Source organism: Callionymus lyra, chromosome 10 (assembly GCF_982586985.1).
Source record: "Callionymus lyra chromosome 10, fCalLyr1.hap1.1, whole genome shotgun sequence".
Lineage (NCBI taxonomy): Eukaryota > Metazoa > Chordata > Actinopteri > Syngnathiformes > Callionymidae > Callionymus > Callionymus lyra.
Window position 1 is genome coordinate 23,458,988 of NC_141827.1, and position 21,329 is coordinate 23,480,316.

Consider the following 21,329-nt stretch of genomic DNA (forward strand, 5'->3'; position numbering starts at 1 on the left):
GCACATCAAATAGGCAATTTAAATAAAAACGCACAATTTCTCTATTGTGTTGAATAAGAAAAAAAAATATGACTTGCTGATGAAAGTAGTGCAGCTATTAAAAATCAGGCTTTCGAATCTAAAGGAGTTTTTCTAAATGTGTGGAATAAATGAAGCTCAATAATCTTGTAGGGAAAACTTTATGTATCACTGGACAGCAGCACAGGTCAGTGAGCATTGAGGATCAGCAGCGACTCCAATAAGATGCTCCGGGTGTGCATGTAGGTCCAAGTTTGTGTGCACGAGAGAGCGACAGCTGACGAGTTGGACGAACAGGGGGATCAGGCTGGGGGGGGGACCAGACAGTCAGCGTCCACTGTCGGGATCCCGGGGGAAACTGAGCCAGAGGAGACAGCAGGAGAGTTGCAGCTGTTGCCTTCTCCCCTTTACACAAATGTACACACACACACACACTACACTGTCGCACACAGTACTTTAGTATAGAGATATATTTGTAACATCACAACACAGGCCCAATGAATACATGTGTTACTGTTGATCTCAGAGGTCTGGTGTGTTGAAAGCTTCTTTTATTTATTCAATTTCTATTTTGTTTCAGGGGGGCTGTAGCCTATTCCCAGCTACTAAGGGCAAGAGGCGGGGGACACCTTGAACAGGTCACGAAAGAACAACCATATATTCACAAGCATACTACAGGGGTTTGGCTCAGATTTTAAATTCAGCACCAAAAACTGATGAAAAACTCCATGAAATCGAGAAAATGGTCCGTTTTGGGTTATAAGACAGTGAGGAATGGAAATGACTATATAAAGACAAAAAAAATGCCCAAAGCTTTAGCAATTTACTTTGACCATTATTTCCTTTTTAATAACGCTCATCAATGAATAAAGCACTGCAATGCACTTCGTTTATAATGTGTGTATAATATATTTCCAGCTGTTAACTTAAAGACATTAACAGGAAAATTCATATTCTATCTAATTTAATTACAGTTGCATAAAGCCACAATTTGTACATTTAAAAAGATTATGTCTAGCACCCCCTGTTGTCAGGAAGGTCTAACTGCAATGCTGTAAAATCGCATGCCTTTTTGACACGTACAGTATGTACATTTGTTTACTAAAGAAGATAAGAAACAAAAGATCATTTTTGTGTCGGTATCTAGTTTTAAAAGTCTCAGTTCCTCATATGAAAAAACAGTCTCTGACCGACTGCTGTAAAATATTTTGTGGTCACGTGGACTTGAGTCGACGGGCAAGTCGTATTGTAAAAATATATAAATGTACACACAAGACTGTTCATAATTATTGCAGAAGATATGGAAAATGTAGTAATCTATAAATCTTACATATTGCTGCTTTATCTTGTGCAAGTATATCGATTATAAATTTACCATTACGTTGATAGCAATTGCATAGAAGCTACACTAAATGGCGTTTATAACTACACGCTACTTAATATCCATCCTCACTATAACCTTTGTCACTCTGGAAAAAAGCATCCCAAAGGCGTCCTTGCATTGATCGGAAAGGAAAAAATTCCAGGCGCATTTGCAAGTATCCAGCACAGTAGGTCAATCTGACCGGCATAAGAGAATCTCTCTTCCGAAGTTTTTCTTTATACCGCATGCCGGGAACAACACACACCGCAACAAACTATTTTATTGACACATAGAACAACCACACATTAACATGTAAGTGCAAAATCGGTTCATTAAAAGCCTGTTTATGTTCCATAATGTTCATATTTGATACTTAGGATTGTGAAAGGTTTTGCTCAAAGAACTGAAATCCAAAAGAGAAAAATGAATAAATGTATTGTCATTGTTGTGTTTTCAATTGTCATTCAGTTTTTATCTAGATTTTAAACATCCCAACATCATTGAAATGTAATTTACTAGGGATGACTTCTGATAGTGAGACAATTGCTGAGACTGTTCTTGTGTTTCATGAGGTCAACCCAGTTGAAACCGAATACAACAACTTGCAACAGTTTACTCTTCAAAAGACTGCAGTGTTTGCAGATAAACACAAAGGAAGGTCTTGTTGATACATCCCCTGCACACATGCATAGCGATCAGATTATCCAGCCACATAAATGCATGTTTCCAGACAAAAAACTGTTGAGCCTGCACTTCTGATCGTGCATTGACCGCTCCGGTTTCTCCCGCCGTCTAATTTCCTCCGACACACTGGTCTCTCCGTAAGCCTTCAGCTGTGTAGCCGCCGCACTCACTGACCCTTAGGAATGTGCTCAAGTTTCACTTTCTACAATTGTCAGCATCCCAGAGCCAGAATCATCGCTCAGTGCGGCTTTTGGCGAGGTGGTTCTCACCGGAAACATGAGACCACTTCGCATTCTGGAAGCCCGCAGAAGCTCCGGGTCATTCGTGGTAGCACATGAACTACTAATAAAACACCCCCACTTCTGGACCCACGTCTTTAGAAGCAGATTTGACGGGTGTTAGAACTAGGGCAAATTATTTGGGATTAAACATCTGGCAGCTTTGGAGTACAACGCTTATCTCACATGCTAATGCATGTAAAGAGGACTTTGTGAGACTGTATATGGGGGACATGTTGTGAAAAGGGTGGACATTAGTCCTTCAATGAGGTGGTCCAGCTCCCAATGATCTGTGCAGGTATCGTTTTTCTGTTAAACCTTTTTGAATGCTTCGTAAGTGTCTCTTAAATAGTGGACCTTTATTGTATCATCAGTATGTGTCTGTTCGTACAATACTCGCTTTTCATTTAAATATTTACATTACATTACAAAATGTGCTTAAGCCCCAATCACTGAACTTTTTTTTTCTGGAGATGAAATCTTGTTTACCATAACCACTCTTTGACTGGTCAAGCTTCAAAGTTTGTCACGGCATGTAATCAATCACAGCACAAAGTCTCCACCCCCAATGGAATCGTTGTATAAACAAAGCTCGGCGTCAACATCTAGCTTGAGGAGGAGTGAAGCCACTATTACTTCATAATGGGCTCCGCTCTCGTAACCTCTCGTTCGCCAAGATTTCAGACTGGAAAGAACTTTATAAAGTATTAACTTCAAAACATGGTCATGATTAGGGACTTTCTGCATCTTGGAGAGGAAGACTTTAATATTTGAAACCGAGTAAGTCAGGAAAGTGTTTAGATTAGTTGCCCTAATAAGTGGTTCACCAGATGGTTGGCTCAAAATCAAGTTGATCAGTGTTAATTAGTCAAGTTAATTTTGTGAGCTGTGAAAAATTACTGATGTCATCAATTATATAAATACTTGCACTAACAGTAAAACTGATGTTGAAGGGAAAGAAAAGATCAGTTAATATCTGTCTTGTATTGAAGCCTTGGCGAGAAGAATTGTTCCAGAAAATATTAAATAATTCTAATTCAAGCTTCTTTGTACAAAAGCTAAACAGTAGACACTGGGAGCTTGCACCAGATTTACCAGTTTCATTTCCATTATTCTGTTCCGCTGTGCCTTATAGCTTCTGGCTTAAAATATAGACTTCAACATTTTTACGAACAATTTATTTTGTTGAGTTGTTCTTACTAAAGGGCCATACTGACAAGCAGTATAGGAGGTATTTGTAGGTTTTTTGTTGGACTAAGAAAAGTTTAAAAAGACAAATTACTTTGAAAATAATCCCAACCTTTAGTCAACATGAGGGTGAGTAGAAAATTGAAAAGTGAAAAGAAAATTGAAATATAATTTTGGGTGAACTTTCACTTTAATAAACATCTTTTTTGGCCCTTGACTTCCATTGAGAAATTCTTGCGTGATCGAGTTTGGCTCACCTGCTATAAGGCTTCAAAAATACACAGTGGTTTTAAAGCAGACTTCTGACAAACTCCACACAAGTCCTTTACATGAGAAACTTTAGATTTCCATGTTTTCCTTTTAAGACACTTGCCGTGTTAAGTATTCCTGACAAGACGGATTTTCTGCTTCACATAGAAACATTCGTCCCATTTCTTCCTGAAGCCCCTTGAAGACCACCCTCCACCTCCTCAGAGGCCATGATTGATGTCTTTAGCTGCTCTGACAGCTGAAGCTAATGCAGCGGAATGTTTGATCTGCTTCCTGCCTGCCAGTCTGAGGTGAATCCCAGGAATTTTACATGCATTTGTAAAAAAACGGTCTTGTGTAGCTCCAGGTTGACAGCAGAAATAGAGTTCTTCTTAGGGATGTTGTTTCAGGGACTTCAGCGGGTGCAGCTGTGTTTGGCACTTGTCATCCTCTTGGGGGGTTAGGATGTAAATCAAGGTTTCATTCTCTGTATCTGAAGTAGTAAATTAGCCAAAACTCGACTAAGGAAGACTATTTTTATTTTCTCTCAGCCGTCATATACCAACAGCCTGTGGGTTATTTTACGTCAATCCACAAATGCAAATCAGACTCTACGCCTAATCTCTTACACTAAAGAGTACCTCGCACCTTTTCACAAAATATGAGCGATATTTCAACTAACTTTGGAATTTTAAATATTGTTTTTTGATCCATCTAGTGTGGGAATAAAGAGGGTGCCATGTCACAAATGATCTGTTCTGCCTATTATGTGCTTTTACTTTTATTTTATGAAACGTTGGTCGCTGGTTTTAATATCCTTATAAGCCTAAAAAAAGTATTTTGGTATTTCTTATGAAAACATTGTCTGGGCGTTTAGAGTCTGTGTGTAATTTGACCACCCAACTGATTTACAGACAAAGCTACATAGTAAGGAGAATTCATTAAACAATATCTAGAGAGTTCTTCTACTTGAGTCATGACTGTTTCAAGTTAAATAAGAGAACATTTGAAAATGATTGTCAAAATGTTTCATATTGTTAAATAGTTTTTTTTATGCAGGCACCTCATAACACTTGTTTCAATTGCACTTAAACAAATATTTATATATATAAAAAAAACGAAATATCTGGAAATACATTGTCATGACCACCAATACACCCTTCTAGGATTGTCTGAGAGATTTTCAAATGTATTTTCAGTGCCATTTAGATTTTGCTAAGTTCCAGTGATAACATTGTCATCCATGTTCGTATGTACTTAAACCTTGTCACATCTTCCCTACCCTCTTGCACGTGGCCAAACCGTAATAACCACTTCTGCAGCCGATACTTCCTAGTTCCAGTCCGTGGTGTCATTTCATCCCATATGTGGTATGGTAAAGTTAACTTGCAGTTTTCTCCAATTTTCTCCAAAAGTTGCATTGAGCTTCTCTAGATTCATCTGTGAGTGTGTTTTCAGTTATGCTTGACTGTGTGTTAATCACAATATGATTCTATAATATTTTTCTTTTCATTTAATTGTCTTTATTCAGTAGTGTACAGGGAGTTTTGTAACCTTGTGTCTGATTTCAAGTTTCCGTTTCAGTTCTTCGTTTGTGTGTATTCTCCTTGTTTTGTAAAGCCATATCTCCTTATGATTATTTAGTGTTTTTGTACGCGTTTGAATACATTTTTTGATTAAATTCTCCCCGTCTCTAGCACATACGACTTCTAGATGCATTCACTTTAAGTTTGCCATTTTCTGTCATCCTCCATGTCCATTTCAGTCGTCTCTGTACACATGAGCAGCATGAAGCTCCCTCAATGCCAACATCACAACATGACGTTTCCATTTGTCCGTCTTATTTGCAGGATTCTCACCAGATCTACAAGAGAGTCAGCAGGAGACGGTGGTTTCCATGAACCTGGAGTCAGGCCAAACTGGGAGGATATTAGCCGACGCGATGAAGATGAGTGTGTGACCCGCTGTTAAAACTTCCCCACCCTCCAAAACGAACATCTACTTCCATGACGCTTCTCCATTTGCAGACCGCTCGCATAAACCCCACCAACGGCGGATAATTAAACCATGTACTTAAGACTTATCTCGGCAGGGGGCCACTCGCACTGAAATTTACTTTTGAAAACACTGATAAACCTACAGTCACACGTCCCTCCTCCTCTCTCGTCTAATTAATCCCCTGTTCTCTTCTCCATTTCTGCCATTCCAGCACTCGTATCCTAAAACAGATTTCCATACGGGCATAAATAGCAGCCCACCATGATTAATCCAGATTATCTTCCAACATCCACCGAGGCTACATCGCAACACAAGCAATCACAGTACATTTATTCACTGAATAAACCAACTATTTAAAACATTCTGCTGTTTAAGCCACTGTTATTCAGTGGTAGAGTGACTGAACGTTAGCTTATTTGTCTATTTTGTAAAAAACGTTTAATCGATATCACCTTAAAAAACAAAGTAGTCCCTCATTAATCCAGGAAACCACGTACTGAAAACCTCCAGCGATAACCAAGCAGTGACTGTTACATTTTTCATTATTCAAATAGGCCTTGTAAGTAACATGTAACAATGATCTAAACAGCTCCCATAATGCTTTGCCGCCCAGCCAACCAATTACACTTAAGAGTAGTTTGTAAAAAAAATGTCATAATCTCAATCTAATTAGCAATAGTTTGGTTGACACCATAAGTAAGGTGGCGTTCGGTAAGTGTTCCACTAAATTCTGTGGTTGTATGGATTTGTATCTGATGTTCAAATAAATCACCAGATTATAACAAAGTGAAAAAGGCTAATTTTGTGGTTTCTCACTGTGATGTGCTACTATATATTTAAGTACGGAGTAACGCACAAAAAAAAGAGCATCTACAGAAAGAGTGTTGGAGAGTGTTTAAACTCTTGAGGAAACGGTCTTCATCTTGTGTTCACACACTGAGTGATGACCTTCAGGAACAGTAATGGCGAGGTAAGATGAGCTAGCTGTTGTATAAAGGGCAATATTAGCCAAGACAGGTGTTAGCGTGCTAACGGAGCATGCAATGGAAACAGCATTTGAATCGGCGCATTCAATTTCAACTAAATCTCTTTTTACTATTAAATCTTTCATTTCAAATATGGTGATAATGACAGACTTAAAACCCTTGTCATTTCATCTTCACCTACATGGGTTTTTCAACACTTTTGAATTGTATTTTGACTCTTTAGTTCATAAATAAGTGGCTGCAAACTGAATACCATGCAACCTTTTTGAGTTCGCCTCGGGTGTAAATCATACAGGTTTGACATTTTATTCCAATACATTGACTTCACGCTGCTGCGCTCTTGGAAACTCCGCCTCCTCTCAACCCTCAAGGGAAGAAATCCCAAATCCCTGCTCAGAGCCAGTGTGGTGTAACAACTGCTTCCTCTTCCTCAGGATGTGTGGCCCCGCAAACCCTTGCCGGGGAAAATTCTTTCCACACCGCTGAGTCTTCGCAGAGGAGCGACGAGCAGTGCGGAACAATACGTCTTGGCATTGAACGGGAAAATTTAGCTCCATTTCTTAGCTGTAGTCCATGCACGAGTCCGATCTTCCAAAAAATGTTTTGTCTCTTCCATCATTACTAATGAATCCTTGTTCGTGTTGCATCATGTTTAATGTTGCTGTGATTTTTGTTGACAGACTTGCTTACAGCCAGAATGTCACTGTGCAGTCGACTGAGGACACACAACTGTCCCACTTTCCAAACCGACACAGTCCAATTATGTCTTCTGCAGAGATGAATCTGGACCAAGCTGCAGGCAGACTTCAGAATCATGTTAAAATGTTAGATTTTGCCTTTTCAATTCAACATCAAACCCTGCACCTTAACTTCTCTGGATCATCTTTTCCTGACCTTCAACATTCTTGTTGCAACACTGTTTTTTCATTGGACCCCTGAACTTCTCCACATAGACGTTTAGTTGGTGGTAAATCAAGTTTCAATGTCTTTCCTTATTTCACACCTTAAATAAAAGTGATTTGAATTATCACAAAATGAGGTTTAGTGGCAGAAACCTCGACCAGAACCAGCATGACCAGCCTACTGCTGTATGTCAATTGTGCAATTTACTTGCAAATGAAAGATGTGTCAACTAAAATATGTCTATTATGAGAAAGTGGATTTATTTTCAACCATTTTCAGCCAAAATCATGCAAAAAAATTAAATAATTTCCTTGTCACAAAATGTGTACAGGATCAGATTATTCTTTAAAAAAAACTTAATTTGGATGACTCTTTTTTATTTAACAATTCTTGTCAATGTTTGAGAAAAATCATATGGGGAAAAAAAAACCTCTGAAAAAAAAAAAATCATAATAAAAAAATAAATCAGGTTACAGTATATGGACAGAAATAAAATGTTAAAATATAGACTTGATTAATTTATTTCGGAAGAATAGTTATTTGGATGTTTCAAAGTGTGTCTTTTTGGATGAAGACAAATGAGCTTAAAGTACATTAAAATCGGTATAAATCTTTTCCTACCACTTAAAAAAGAACAGACACTGAGTCGACATGAGAGTGAGTAGAAAATAAGTGAACTTTGATTTGGGGTGAACTATCACTTTAATAAGTATGTAAACTCAAAATTAATTTCTCTTCAAGTCTTGAGTGCCCTTTCTCAGGACACTTTAGGAAAGAAAGAAGCATCATAGACTTCTTAAATGTAAGTCGGAAGCTTGAAATGACGAAGAAGATGATGATTAAAAGAGATAAGAGGTTCGCCTGAGGAGCGACACTGATGAGATGTTTAGGACAGTGTGCGTGAGTACGAGCAGGGTTACAAATGGCCCAGGGCTTAACCGAGACTTTTCCAGGCTCCGTTATTAAGTCACACGGATATATCCCAAATTAAACATGTGGGTTTCAACTTTCACCCCCACGGCGCGGCCTCGGCACGACACAGAGCACCGTGCAGCTGTTGAGGGCTGGAGAAACATTTGGGCCAAAACAAGACCCGGCGTGGTGGGAAAGAACTGGTGCATGCATACATAAAATCATGTGACCAGCCCTCGTTCTGAGTAGATTTGTCTATACATATTTCTTAAAGTTTATAATTCGAACAAACCATGTTCATAAATATTCCTCCATATTAGTCAACATAAAATACTCAACAGCCGCTAGTAAAGAGCATGTACAGATCAAACCATCCTGGTATTTAAGTGCCAGAGACTTGACAAAGAATTTCATCTGCCGCAAAGACTTTCATCATGTCTCCTCCGGAGCTTTTACCATCTCCTCTGCCTTCGTCTCATCACTTGATGGTTCGGCACAGCGGCCATTAAACTTTAAACGACTGACTTTTTACAAGATTCTCTGAGCCACAAAATCTTTGCGCCCCTCAGCACATGCATATGGAATGAAACCGTGGAAGGAAGAGCAGCCCAGGACACAATTTGGCTGTAAGTCGCAGTGGTCTCTAACTGGGGCAGAAAGACGGTCGTGGAACACTAACCCTTTATGTTAGCATCCTTTTTTTTCTGTGTCATCACAGCTGGATTCCACAGAGAAATTCCCAAACAAGGAAACCATGCACTTGGACTCATGCATTGAAGTTCAGGGAGGGTTCAAGAGGATAAAAATGTCTTTAAAAATGTAGCTCCGGTGACCTGGTTGACTTTTTAGATCCAGCTCTCACAAGAAGTTGCCAAAAAATATACTTGTCAGAGCAGTAAAAAACTGGTGATAAAAACATGGTGGGCTTATTAAAGTGATCGACCGACAAGACGCTATTCTTGTTCTTAATTAATTGGATAAAGCTATAAAAATCCAACTCATAGCTATGACAATTTTTCAAGAAGCAATTAAGGAAGTTTAATGCAAGTATTAAGCTGTAAAACACATTAAGATGTTATTGAAAGATTGGAAATTATTCTTAAGAAATAGAAAACAACCTCGAGACACTGACACGTTATAGATGTTATAGTTATAACATTGTCTCGTCTCTCCAAAAGTCCAAACCAACTGTCCTCTCCAAACATGTCCACATGAACGGTCCCTCTTATTGAATCAGTTTTGAACTCTAGTCACTCCCAACGAAAAAAAGGATCTTGTGTAATCTGTGCTTCTTTACTTTCCTCCTTCTCGTTCACACACTTTCATTCTTTTAACTTTAACACTTCCTTCTCTCACCACCAACCCCTATATGTTTAGAAAACATCATAGTCCCTCACCTCACTGTAAATAATCTACAAACTAAATTGTATTAAAGGGAAAAAGCAACTTTTTGGCCGATGGACAACATCAGGTTTTGAAAAGTGAAATCAAAGTGGAATTTCAAAAAAATGCAGTTCATTGAGGCTGGCTGCTTAGAGACAGTAAGTCACTTGTACATCCAGCTATAAGCAAAATGTTTACAACATTAGAAAACATAATTAAAGCCTGGTTAAAAAAAACAAAAAACAGCCTAAACTATTTTATATTTTCTTCTACCTTATCTTATCAGTTTGCCTAAAAAGCGTCGTTGTTGACTTGAGAGACAGTTGAGCTCACATCACCCGCAGTAGCCTCAACTTAACAGCCACAGTTTCATCGTCAAATCATAATTCAGTTCGACTTAACTCCACCTCTTCATTGGAGTTCTGCGAAAACTGTGCGAATCGTCATGCCTCTGCGAACACTCTGATCAATTGAACCAATTAGGTTCTCCTCCCCTTATTGTATCCTCCGAGGTCATGTGGGTCTTCTTCATCGATCCGTCATTGGTAAAGGTTAATAAATACAGGGTGTAAAGACGTTTTCTGTCCCAGTGTAGACCAGAAGACAGATGGAGGTTCCAGTGACCGTTCCGAACTGCAAGACCAAACACATCAGTATCAGCTACTGACTCCATCTTCACCCATAAACTAACCCTGTTCTGCATATCAGCTCATGACTCAGCAGAATCTGGAGCTGCAGCATCATTTATAACAAGCAACAGCAAGGGTTCGCCCACCCCGAAAAAGTACTATACTTGCAAATACTTTTGCATATGTTAGTAAACAGACTGCTCAACATATCTCTTGCTATAATCAGACTCTGTTGCACTTACAAGACAAGGAAAGGAAGTGATATAAAATTCTTGAATTTATCAAAAATAAAAGTTAATTCTATGTTCTATGTAGACTGGCTGCTACACAACATCAGTGATGACCCTCACCCTCTCAGGTGGTCTCCAGTTTCAGTGTCAGAGTTGGATGCATGAAGTTAACAGAAACATACCCAGTGGGTTTGAAAGTGAATCTCCTGATGTCTTAAGTGTCTAGAACCAAAGACCGGTGGACGGTCGATGTCCACTCTATATAGCTGGGTTTCTATTAACCCAAGGAATGGGTACTTTTCTTTTTAAACTCTCATAACCTCACTAAAAAAAATAAGTTCCAATATGGAGATGAATTGCAACTGAAACACTTTCCATCAAATTACATAGAGACACAATAGGCAACTTTTACGACCCCCTCCAAGAAAACTACCATAGATGGTAACATGTTCAAAGCATGATTGAAGTATTTATTTATTTTGCACAAACTGTGATATGTCCATTGCTGGTGACACGGTTACATTTCCTAACAACTGACAACCCTCCAGATAACATGTGTCTATCATAGCAATTTGTTAAATATAGTGTGAAATGTCCCCCTGCGTTTTAAGCTTTTGAAGGACCTCAGCCAAGTGCAGTGAAAGTGGAAGTAGAGTTGGTAGTATGGTTGTTGTTAGGAAAGCATGATGGGGAAACAGAGCAAAAAACAGGTCAATAAAAAAATACTCCAATAATCAGCCACACAGTGCTTGTTGTGAACAGCACAACAGAACTGTGGAAACTTAGATGTCATTAATAATTACCAGAGACATCAAGCTTTGAGCATGAAAAAACACCATTTATTTAATCAACTTGCAAAGTTCAGCTCAGTCATGTGACAAAAGATAGAGCAGCCAAGGAAAACTGTCGTTTGCACAGCCTCAATAAGAAGCAAAGACGCTGTCCTCATTTATCTGCTCAAGTAAAAAGGCCAAAAGCAGCCTGCAGGTAGAAATGGAGGACTTGTGACTGGAGCACTTGTATTTATGCACCGAACAGTCGTGAGTCACGAACAAGTGAGAGTGATGCAGTTCAGGCTGTTCCTACAATGGTTCAAATGTTTGCCGTGTTTCCATCTGACCTGATGTTAACGTTCTATAATAAATTAGTTAGTTTCCTACATCCTTACAATTTCGATTGCTATAATTCTGAATCAGAATCTGCTCTTGAATATAAAAATGGCTTTAATGTATTAAAATTGACTTTATTTTTTTCTCCTTATTTAATACTCCTATAATATAATAGTCCTGCTTGATACGTGTTCTTCCCTCTACCGGCTGTTACTATGGGTTACCCAGTCTTTAAAAGGCATTCTTCTTGTGTCAATCATGTAAGAATATAAATAATGCCTTAACAAAAAAAGAAAGAAAAAAAACAGGTAGCCCAGTTGCGATTGTTTGGATTGGCAGCAAAGCATCATGGGAGTTGTTTGGGTTGTTTAAGAGTCAATGAGTCATTTTAATGAAATAATTTTAGGGGTTTTTAACTCTTCCTAGGACAGGCTGGAAACCCCCAAAAAAGTTTGAGGACATATGGTCACCCTTTAAAAATGTAAAATCTAATGTTTAGCCTGCGAAGGTCGCGCGAGACAATGATGTTACCCGACGGTTCTCCGCTGCTGAGAGTCACTTTCTTGCATCCGTTTGTTCTCATGAAAGTTCACGACGACGTCTGCCTCCATCCATCCATCCATCCATCCATCCATCCATCCATGCTTGTGTTCAACAGGCCGTGCTATTGATTCATGCATTGGCTGCTCCTCTGGGGCCCATGAAAGTGAGGGGGAACCTGTTTTTAGCAAATACAGCGTCACATCATTTCAGACTTGTACCTCTCAGGGGTCTAACTTGGGTTCAATTATTTGTCCATCTGCTTCTCAGGTCAACTCAGAGGATCCATGTTCACACTTTTACTGGCAATTATTGGATAAATTATAAATGTAATATTCTGACAGTCCTGCTAATTTAGCTCATTATATATTTTTTTATTACCATTTATAATTTTTTTATTTAGAATTTGAAGAAAGGTGAGCAGCTCCTTCATGTCCAGGATAGCAGTAGGTGCAGAGAACACATGTGACAGTGAGTTAAAAAAAACATGGCTGCTGCTCCTACATCTACACTACCCTCCCCCCACCTGCCTTCAATCCAGCGGTCTGAATTAAACAGAGCATCTCTTCTTCCTCAAAGATGAGATGCATTTGAAGAAGGTAAAAAAATCCTGGTCGCCATCAGACCCCGAAATATACATCTATACATTGATATGTACAAAAATTATATACAACAAATCACTTAACACAACATGAATGGAAAAACTACGGAATTATCAAAAAAATGATTATAAAAAAAACATTTAGATTCAGGAAAAAAAAAAGATGAAAAATTACAATGATTATAAAATTATGTTGAACAAATTTAGTCATACAATAAGAGCAATACCCGATTCAAAGTAAAGTAGCAAAAATGATTAACCATGACCCAAAGAGATGCTCGTGTGATTGACACTTTCTTTTTTTTTTAAACACATGTACACACAGAGATATTTTATCTTACTGAGAGAAATTCACAAAATATCCAAAGTCGAGTTCCGCAATTGAAATGGGCAGTTTTAAAACCGAAGATGGCCACTTACCAGATTGAAATTACATTCTCCCACACCAGGGGGAGCTACAAACACCATCGCTTCCGGAAAGGGATTTTAAGCCTTGTCCAAGTCGCTACAAAATTAGGGCAACACGCATGTCAATTTTGATCAACTTTTTATGCATTTAGTGTTCATAGTCAAAAAGACGAAGCAAGATAATGTCATACCACAAATCCATGCATATTTCAAACATCTTGTTAGGGACCTTATACAATTTCTACGAATTCGAGTTTAAATTTTCTACCATATGTCTAAGATAAGATAAGTGGGGAAATTGAGAAAGATCAGCTACATAAAGTACAACTTTACTTTGGACTCTAGCTAAGCTACAAAAACTGAAACTTCACTTTAGACCCCAAATAAGCTACGAAAAGTACAACTTAACCTACGACCCAAAATAAGCTACATAAAGTAAATAAGTAATAGTTAATTGTAAAGTGCCTTTCTAGACCAGGGTCACAAAGCACTTGAACAATCATTAGCGATAAACAGTTAAAAATACATATAAAAACAAAAGTCCAACTTTATCTTAGCCCTAAAATAAGCTGACAAAAAGTCAAAGGTTACCATAGACCCATGATGAGCTTCAGAAAGACTAACTTTACTTTAGACCTAAGATACATTTACAAAGAGTCAAACTTGACTTTAGACCAAAGTTAAGCTACAAAAATGCAGAGATGGATAAAGTATGAAGTTCATTCCAACATCAAAGGTGCGAGTGAAACATCTTGCATTTAGAATTCACACAGTTGAGTCACTTGCATACAGAGAAATCATTAGACACACAAATATTCTCTTTGCTGCATTAAAGGAGGTCTGTGGCTGTTTGCTTATTTACTAGGCAGCAAACGAGGCCGAGCGATTTCAAAGCTGGCAGCCTCGGGGAATAGACAAGTACGCCTCTCTTCTGTGTGTCGTCTTTCCAAAACGCTTTCATGTTTTCAGTCCATGTTTGTGACGAGTTACACTGCTGGGCGTCAAGGTCTCTTCACTTTTGACAAGTCCTTCTTCTTGTGATGATGATTTAAGTCGACACGTCTAATGCTTCTCTCTCTCACTGAGCCACTCTTCAGATCTAAGCTTGTTGGTATCCGAGGGCTTAACCCCCGACGCATTGTCCATCCTATTGTGTTTGAATCCATGTGTTCTCAAAAGAGCTTGAAGGTCAAATGAGGGGTAAAAAGTTAAATCCCAGCACAGGATAAATATTGGATTCTTCGTTAAAGTCATTACAATCCAGATCTGTCAAAATACCAGCATGCGAGTCCAGGTGTGTCCTCTGGCCTCTACCTGACAGCAGGTATGGATCACAGTGAATGACAGGATCTCATTAGTGAGTTTCTCTCCTCTATTCTGCATCCATCCATCCAATCTGTGTCTCTATACATCCACAACTTCCTTCTCTCCCTTCCTGTCCGTCACATTCCATCCATCCATCCTCCAGGGACGGATGGCGAGGTTCGTGACTGGTGAGGTACTGACTTTTCTAGAGTCAGATTTACGATTGGAAGAAGTGAAAAGAGCATGTTATTTCAAATTCATCCTACAAGAACAAATAACTTTTTTCATAATAATCCATTTAAATAAAGGGTTTCTATCAAAGAAAAAAAAAAAGTTGTTCTTAAGAATAGTACATTTTTAATTTATTATGACCTTTACAAGAACTGATCTCAAGGCTCTACCCAATAAAATAAGAAATATCACAATAAAAATATAAAACCAGGCTATTGGTCGAACCAATAAAAACAAATTTAATCCAATACTTCACTCCACTGGCATCACTTTTAAAAGTCACAAAATGTTTGTGACATCAGCGTTTTCTACTTCTAGTGCAACAAACAAAACATCATTAATCTACTCATATCTAATCTCATTACCAACAACCGTATTAAAATCATTCTGTATCCTGTTTTACAACACAGAAAAGTGACTAACTAGCCTTCCATCCTTCTCTAGAAAATAATTTAACAAGGTGTCCGTAAGCACAAATAAAAATGTGTTTGTGCTATGCCTTGTGTTGTCCCTGGGTCAAGGTGAACGACCTCCCTGGCTTCCATAAATACATATGCAGTGGTGGGGGTCGTTCAACTTGACCCAGAGACACCACAAGGGATACCAAATAAACCGTTTTTGTGCATCCGGGTCACATTGGCAACACAAGGGTTAAGGAAACACGCTGAATTAATAAGGTCTTTTGAAAATATTTTCCTCGCATTGTGGATGCCAATGTTTATTCTGAGTTGCTTATTCAATGCCAAATGTAGCCTTTCATTTCCAACATTTTTTAAATAGGAACAACAACAGACAGTTTGTGTTGGAGGCACAGATCTGCTGTTTTTGCCTGTGTTTGAACGCAAAGTACTTATTTTATTTCTACCTAAATTGAAAAATAAAAATATATGATTATACTGAATATGCCTCTTTTAACACAGATCAGTGTAACATTATTCATTTTATTTCCCCTTAAATAATATATTCTGACGGCAGGTAACCAGACACTGGTATCCATTAAACACTCCTTCACCCATGTTGTTTAACCATCATCTATACCAGACCTGAGTAAAGTCTTGACTATATATATATATACAGCAGTGCGGAAATATTAGGCAAGTTGTATTTTTGAGGATTAATTTTATTATTTTATTTTATTACTTGTAAATCTGACATTTGATGAGGGACCACAGGTTCTCTATGGGGTTCAGATCAGGTGAACAAGGAGGCCATGTCATTAGTTTTTCTTCTTTTAGACCCTTTCTTACCAGCAATGATGGAGCATTGTCCTGCATGAAAATCATGTTTTTCTTGAAGGATGCCGACTTCTTCCTGTACCACTGCTTGAAGAAGGTGTCTTCCAGAAACTGGCAGTAGGACTGGGAGTTGAGCTTGACTCCATCCTCAACCCGAAAAGGCCCCACAAGCTCATCTTTGATGATACCAGCCCATACCAGTACCCCACCTCCACCTTGCTGGCGTCTGAGTCGGACTGGAGCTCTCTGCCCTTTACCGATCCAGCCACGGGCCCATCCATCTGGCCCATCAAGACTCACTCTCATTTCATCAGTCCATAAAACCTTAGAAAAATCAGTCTTGAGATATTTCTTGGCCCAGTCTACAAGTAGACGTTTCAGCTTGTGTGTTTTGTTCAGTGGTGGTCGTTTTTCAGCCTTTCTTACCTTGGCCATGTCTCTGAGTATTGCACACCTTGTGCTTTTTGGCACTCCAGTGATGTTGCAGCTCTGAAATATGGCAAAACTGGTGGCAAGTGGCATCTTGGCAGCTGCATGCTTGACTTTTCTCAGTTCATGGGCAGTTATTTTGCGCCTTGGTTTTTCCACACGCTTTTTGCGACCCTGTTGACTATTTTGAATGAAACGCTTGATTGTTCGATGATCACGCTTCCGAAGCTTGGCAATTTTAAGAGTGCTGCATCCCTCTGCAAGATATCTCACTATTTTTGACTTTTCGGAGCCTGTCAAGTCCCTCTTCTGACCCATTTTGCCAAAGGAAAGGAAGTTGCCTAATAATTATGCACACCTGATATAGGGTGTTGATGTCATTAGACCACACCCCTTCTCATTACAGAGATGCACATCACCTGATATGCGTAATTGGGAGTAGGCTTTCGAGCCTATACAACTTGGAGTAAGACAACATGCATAAAGAGCATGATGTGGTCAAAATATGGCCCTGTATATATATATATATATATATATATATACATTGTACTTTACAGTAATATTCAGCTCTAAAGAGGCTTCCAAGCAATAATTATACTTTCTATTGAACGTAATGTAAAAACAAGCAAGAAGTCCTAACATTTAAATAAAACAAGGGCAGTGGCAGTTCCAGATTAAAAACAATTCAAACTAAAGAATTTACTTACAAACAAAACAGTGTTGGGAAGATTCCATAAAGGTAAAAAAGATGAAAATTAAATACTTGGTTTGGACAAAAAGTAACAACCAGTGGACAATAAACGATGTATTGGCAGCAGATGGAGGTCGAGTTTAAATAGAGGAGCGACCAGAACCAGGTGCTGCCAATGAAGGGTATTGAGACAGACAAACAGGAAAGAGAATCCTCACCAAAATAAAACAGGAAGAGACATAATATGTGAAAAACAAATTAATGTATTACAATCTGATCATGTATCAACATTTATCCATCTCGATTTATCACAGAAAGATATTTAATTGGTTTACCTCCTGAAATAGTTGCTTTTATTCCTGTCAAGCCCAGCTTTTTTTTTCCCACCATATTTTCCCACCTAAAAATCTTTTGTCTGACACCTACACGTTTCTTTTTTTGGCTGCAGCCTCATTAGAGTTCACTCACGCCCACCACACACCTCGAGTGTCAGACACAATATGATTATAGCTGTAGAGGAAGTATCTCCCGCTGATGTATGGAGGAGCAGAGCAAGACTTCTGAATTATTGCACAGGAACTCATTTGTGAGAGAGAAAGTACAAACTATTCAGGTTCTTGTCTTATGTTTCTGTTTTTCTGTCTGTTAGCAAAGCTGCTTAAAGACGTTGGATTTTAATAACCTTTTCAGCAGATGTGGCTGGATATGGATCAGATAACTTTTGTTACAAAATAAACATCTGGATTCATTAAGCTTTTGAAGGATACGTCACTCTCTGTGGTGTGGAGAGCTGTGTCCGTGTTTATGGAAGTATATCAGTAGCACCTGAATATTGAACGGGTGAATTCAATGTTTAAAATGTTTGAATATACCTTTTTTTTATTGACTCCATGTTTTGTTTTTCTAATCAATTTATTTATTTTTAATACATTCTTAATGAAAGGTTGAATTTAGTTTTATGCAATAATTGAATTTAATCATTTAAATTTTGAACGTTTAAATTGAATGTTTTTAATGTTTTTTAAATGAATGCTTTCTTCTTCTTTTGCTTTGGGCTGCTCCCGTCACACCAACCAACTTCATGTCCTCTTTCACTCCATCCATTAACCTTCTCTTTGGTCTTCCTCTAGACCTTCCAACCCCAGCATCATTTTACCAATATACTCACTATCCTCCTCTGTACATGACCATCTCATTCTCTCAGACCTTATCTCCAAAACATCTAACATGTTCCTTTCATTGACTCATTCCTGATCCATCTTCATCACTTTCAAAGAGAAGCTCAACATCTCCATCTCTGCTACCTCCAGCTCTGCTTCCTGCCTTTTCCTCAGTGTCTGTAGACCATACAGTATCACTGCTCTCTCCACTGTCTTGTATATCTTTCCTTTCATTCTGACTGATACTCTTTTATCACACATTATCCCTGACACTTTATTCACCCATTCCACCCAACTTGAAGCCGTTTCTTCACCAATCTCCACTGCTCTGGACTTTTGACCCTAAATACTTAAAATCCTCCACCTACTTCATCTTCACTCCCTGTAGCCTCATTGTTCCACTTGGGTTCCTCCAGTTCACACACATATATTCTGTCTTGCTGCGACTGACCTTCATTCCTCTCCTTTCTATAGCATATCTCCACCTGCTCTCAGCTCTCACAAAAGATCACAATGTCATCTGCAAACATCATCATCCATGGAGATTCCTGTCTAACCCCGTTCAAGATTCTGTCCATCACCACCTAGCAGAAGCACCTCGAGCTTCATAATCTAGTGACTTTTAATGAATTCGCTGTCTCACAGTTGGCATACATGTCCTGCATCAGTCCAACATACATGTCCTGCATCAGTCCAACATACATGTCCTGCATCAGTCCAACATACATGTCCTGCACCAGTCCAACATACATGTCCTGCATCAGTCCAACATACATGTCCTGCACCAGTTTAACATACATGTCCTGCATCAGTCCAACGTACATGTCCTGCACCAATCCAACATACATGTCCTGCACCAGTCCAACATACATGTCCTGCACCAGTCCAACATACATGTCCTGCACCAGTCCAACATACATGTCCTGCATCAGTCCAACATACATGTCCTGCACCAGTCCAATATACATGTCCTGCATCAGTCCAACATACATGTCCTGCATCAGTCCAACATACATGTCCTGCACCAGTCCAACATACATGTCCTGCACCAGTCCATCATACATGTCCTGCATCAGTCCAACATACATGTCCTGCACCAGTCCAACTTACATGTCCTGCACCAATCCAACATACATGTCCTGCACCAGTCCAACATACATGTCCTGCATCAGTCCAACATACATGTCCTGCATCAGTCCAACATACATGTCCTGCACCAGTCCAACATACATGTCCTGCACCAGTCCAACATACATGTCATGCACCAGTCCAACATACATGTCCTGCATCAGTCCAACATACATGTCCTGCATCAGTCCAACATACATGTCCTGCACCAGTCCAATATACATGTCCTGCATCAGTCCAACATACATGTCCTGCATCAGTCCAACATACATGTCCTGCACCAGTCCAACATACATGTCCTGCACCAGTCCATCATACATGTCCTGCATCAGTCCAACATACATGTCCTGCACCAGTCCAACTTACATGTCCTGCACCAATCCAACATACATGTCCTGCACCAGTCCAACATACATGTCCTGCATCAGTCCAACATACATGTCCTGCATCAGTCCAACATACATGTCCTGCACCAGTCCAACATACATGTCCTGCACCAGTCCAACATACATGTCCTGCACCAGTCCAACATACATGTCCTGCATCAGTCCAACATACATGTCCTGCACCAGTCTAACATGCATGTCCTGCTTCAGTCCAACATACATGTCCTGCACCAATCCAACATACATGTCATGCACCAGTCCAACATACATGTCCTGCACCAGTCCAACATACATGTCCTGCACCAGTCCAACATACATGTCCTGCATCAGTCCAATATACATGTCCTGCACCAGTCCAACATACATGTCCTGCACCAGTCCAACATACATGTCCTGCATCAGTCCAATATACATGTCCTGCATCAGTCCAACATACATGTCCTGAACCAGTCCAACATACTTCTCTGCCACTCCAGACTTCCTCATACAGTACCATAGTTCCACTCCCTGCATACCTGTCATAGGCTTTTTTACAGATCTACGAAGACACGATGCATCTCCCTCTGACCTTCTCTGTATTTCTCTACCAACATTCTTAAAGCAAATACTGCATCTGTAGGACTTTTTCTAGGCATCATACTCTTGCTCACAAAAATTCTATGCTAATTCCAATTATTAAAGAAATAAATGTCTAAATTCTATGTTTATGTTAGCATTTAAATTTAATATTTAATACAATTAAAAATAAACAATTTAGAAAATAAATATTGGAATGGTTCTGTGTTTAAATATAAACATTTTTAGTAAGTAATTTTCAATGAGACTATTTTATTTGGCTTTATTTTGTTTAAAGACAGACAGATACACAAAGAACACGATTGGTTTAGGCGACAATAATTAATGTACCACCGTGATATTGAGAAAAATATACATTTCTATCATTTTTATTTGGTAATTTATATCAGTTCATTCATGCAGTCACATGATGTATCATGTTACAGCTAAAAACTGTCAACAGACGTCCAATCATCCTCAGACCATTTAGACAGAATCTAGTACCTCTGTGTTTTCGTGGGAGGAAAACACACAAGTGGGAATTGAACCCACAACATTTACAGTAGGTGAGCCAGTAGTGCAGGTAAGAAAGAGCTGCGGATGCAGTGAGAAAGGAAAGCACTCTTGTATAAAGAGCACAAACACTTCCCTGAGTACCATCAGCCAGGTGGTCATAATGTTGCGCCTCATTGTTGGGACCTGTTTTAGCCGCACTTGTTAAAGTGAGGCG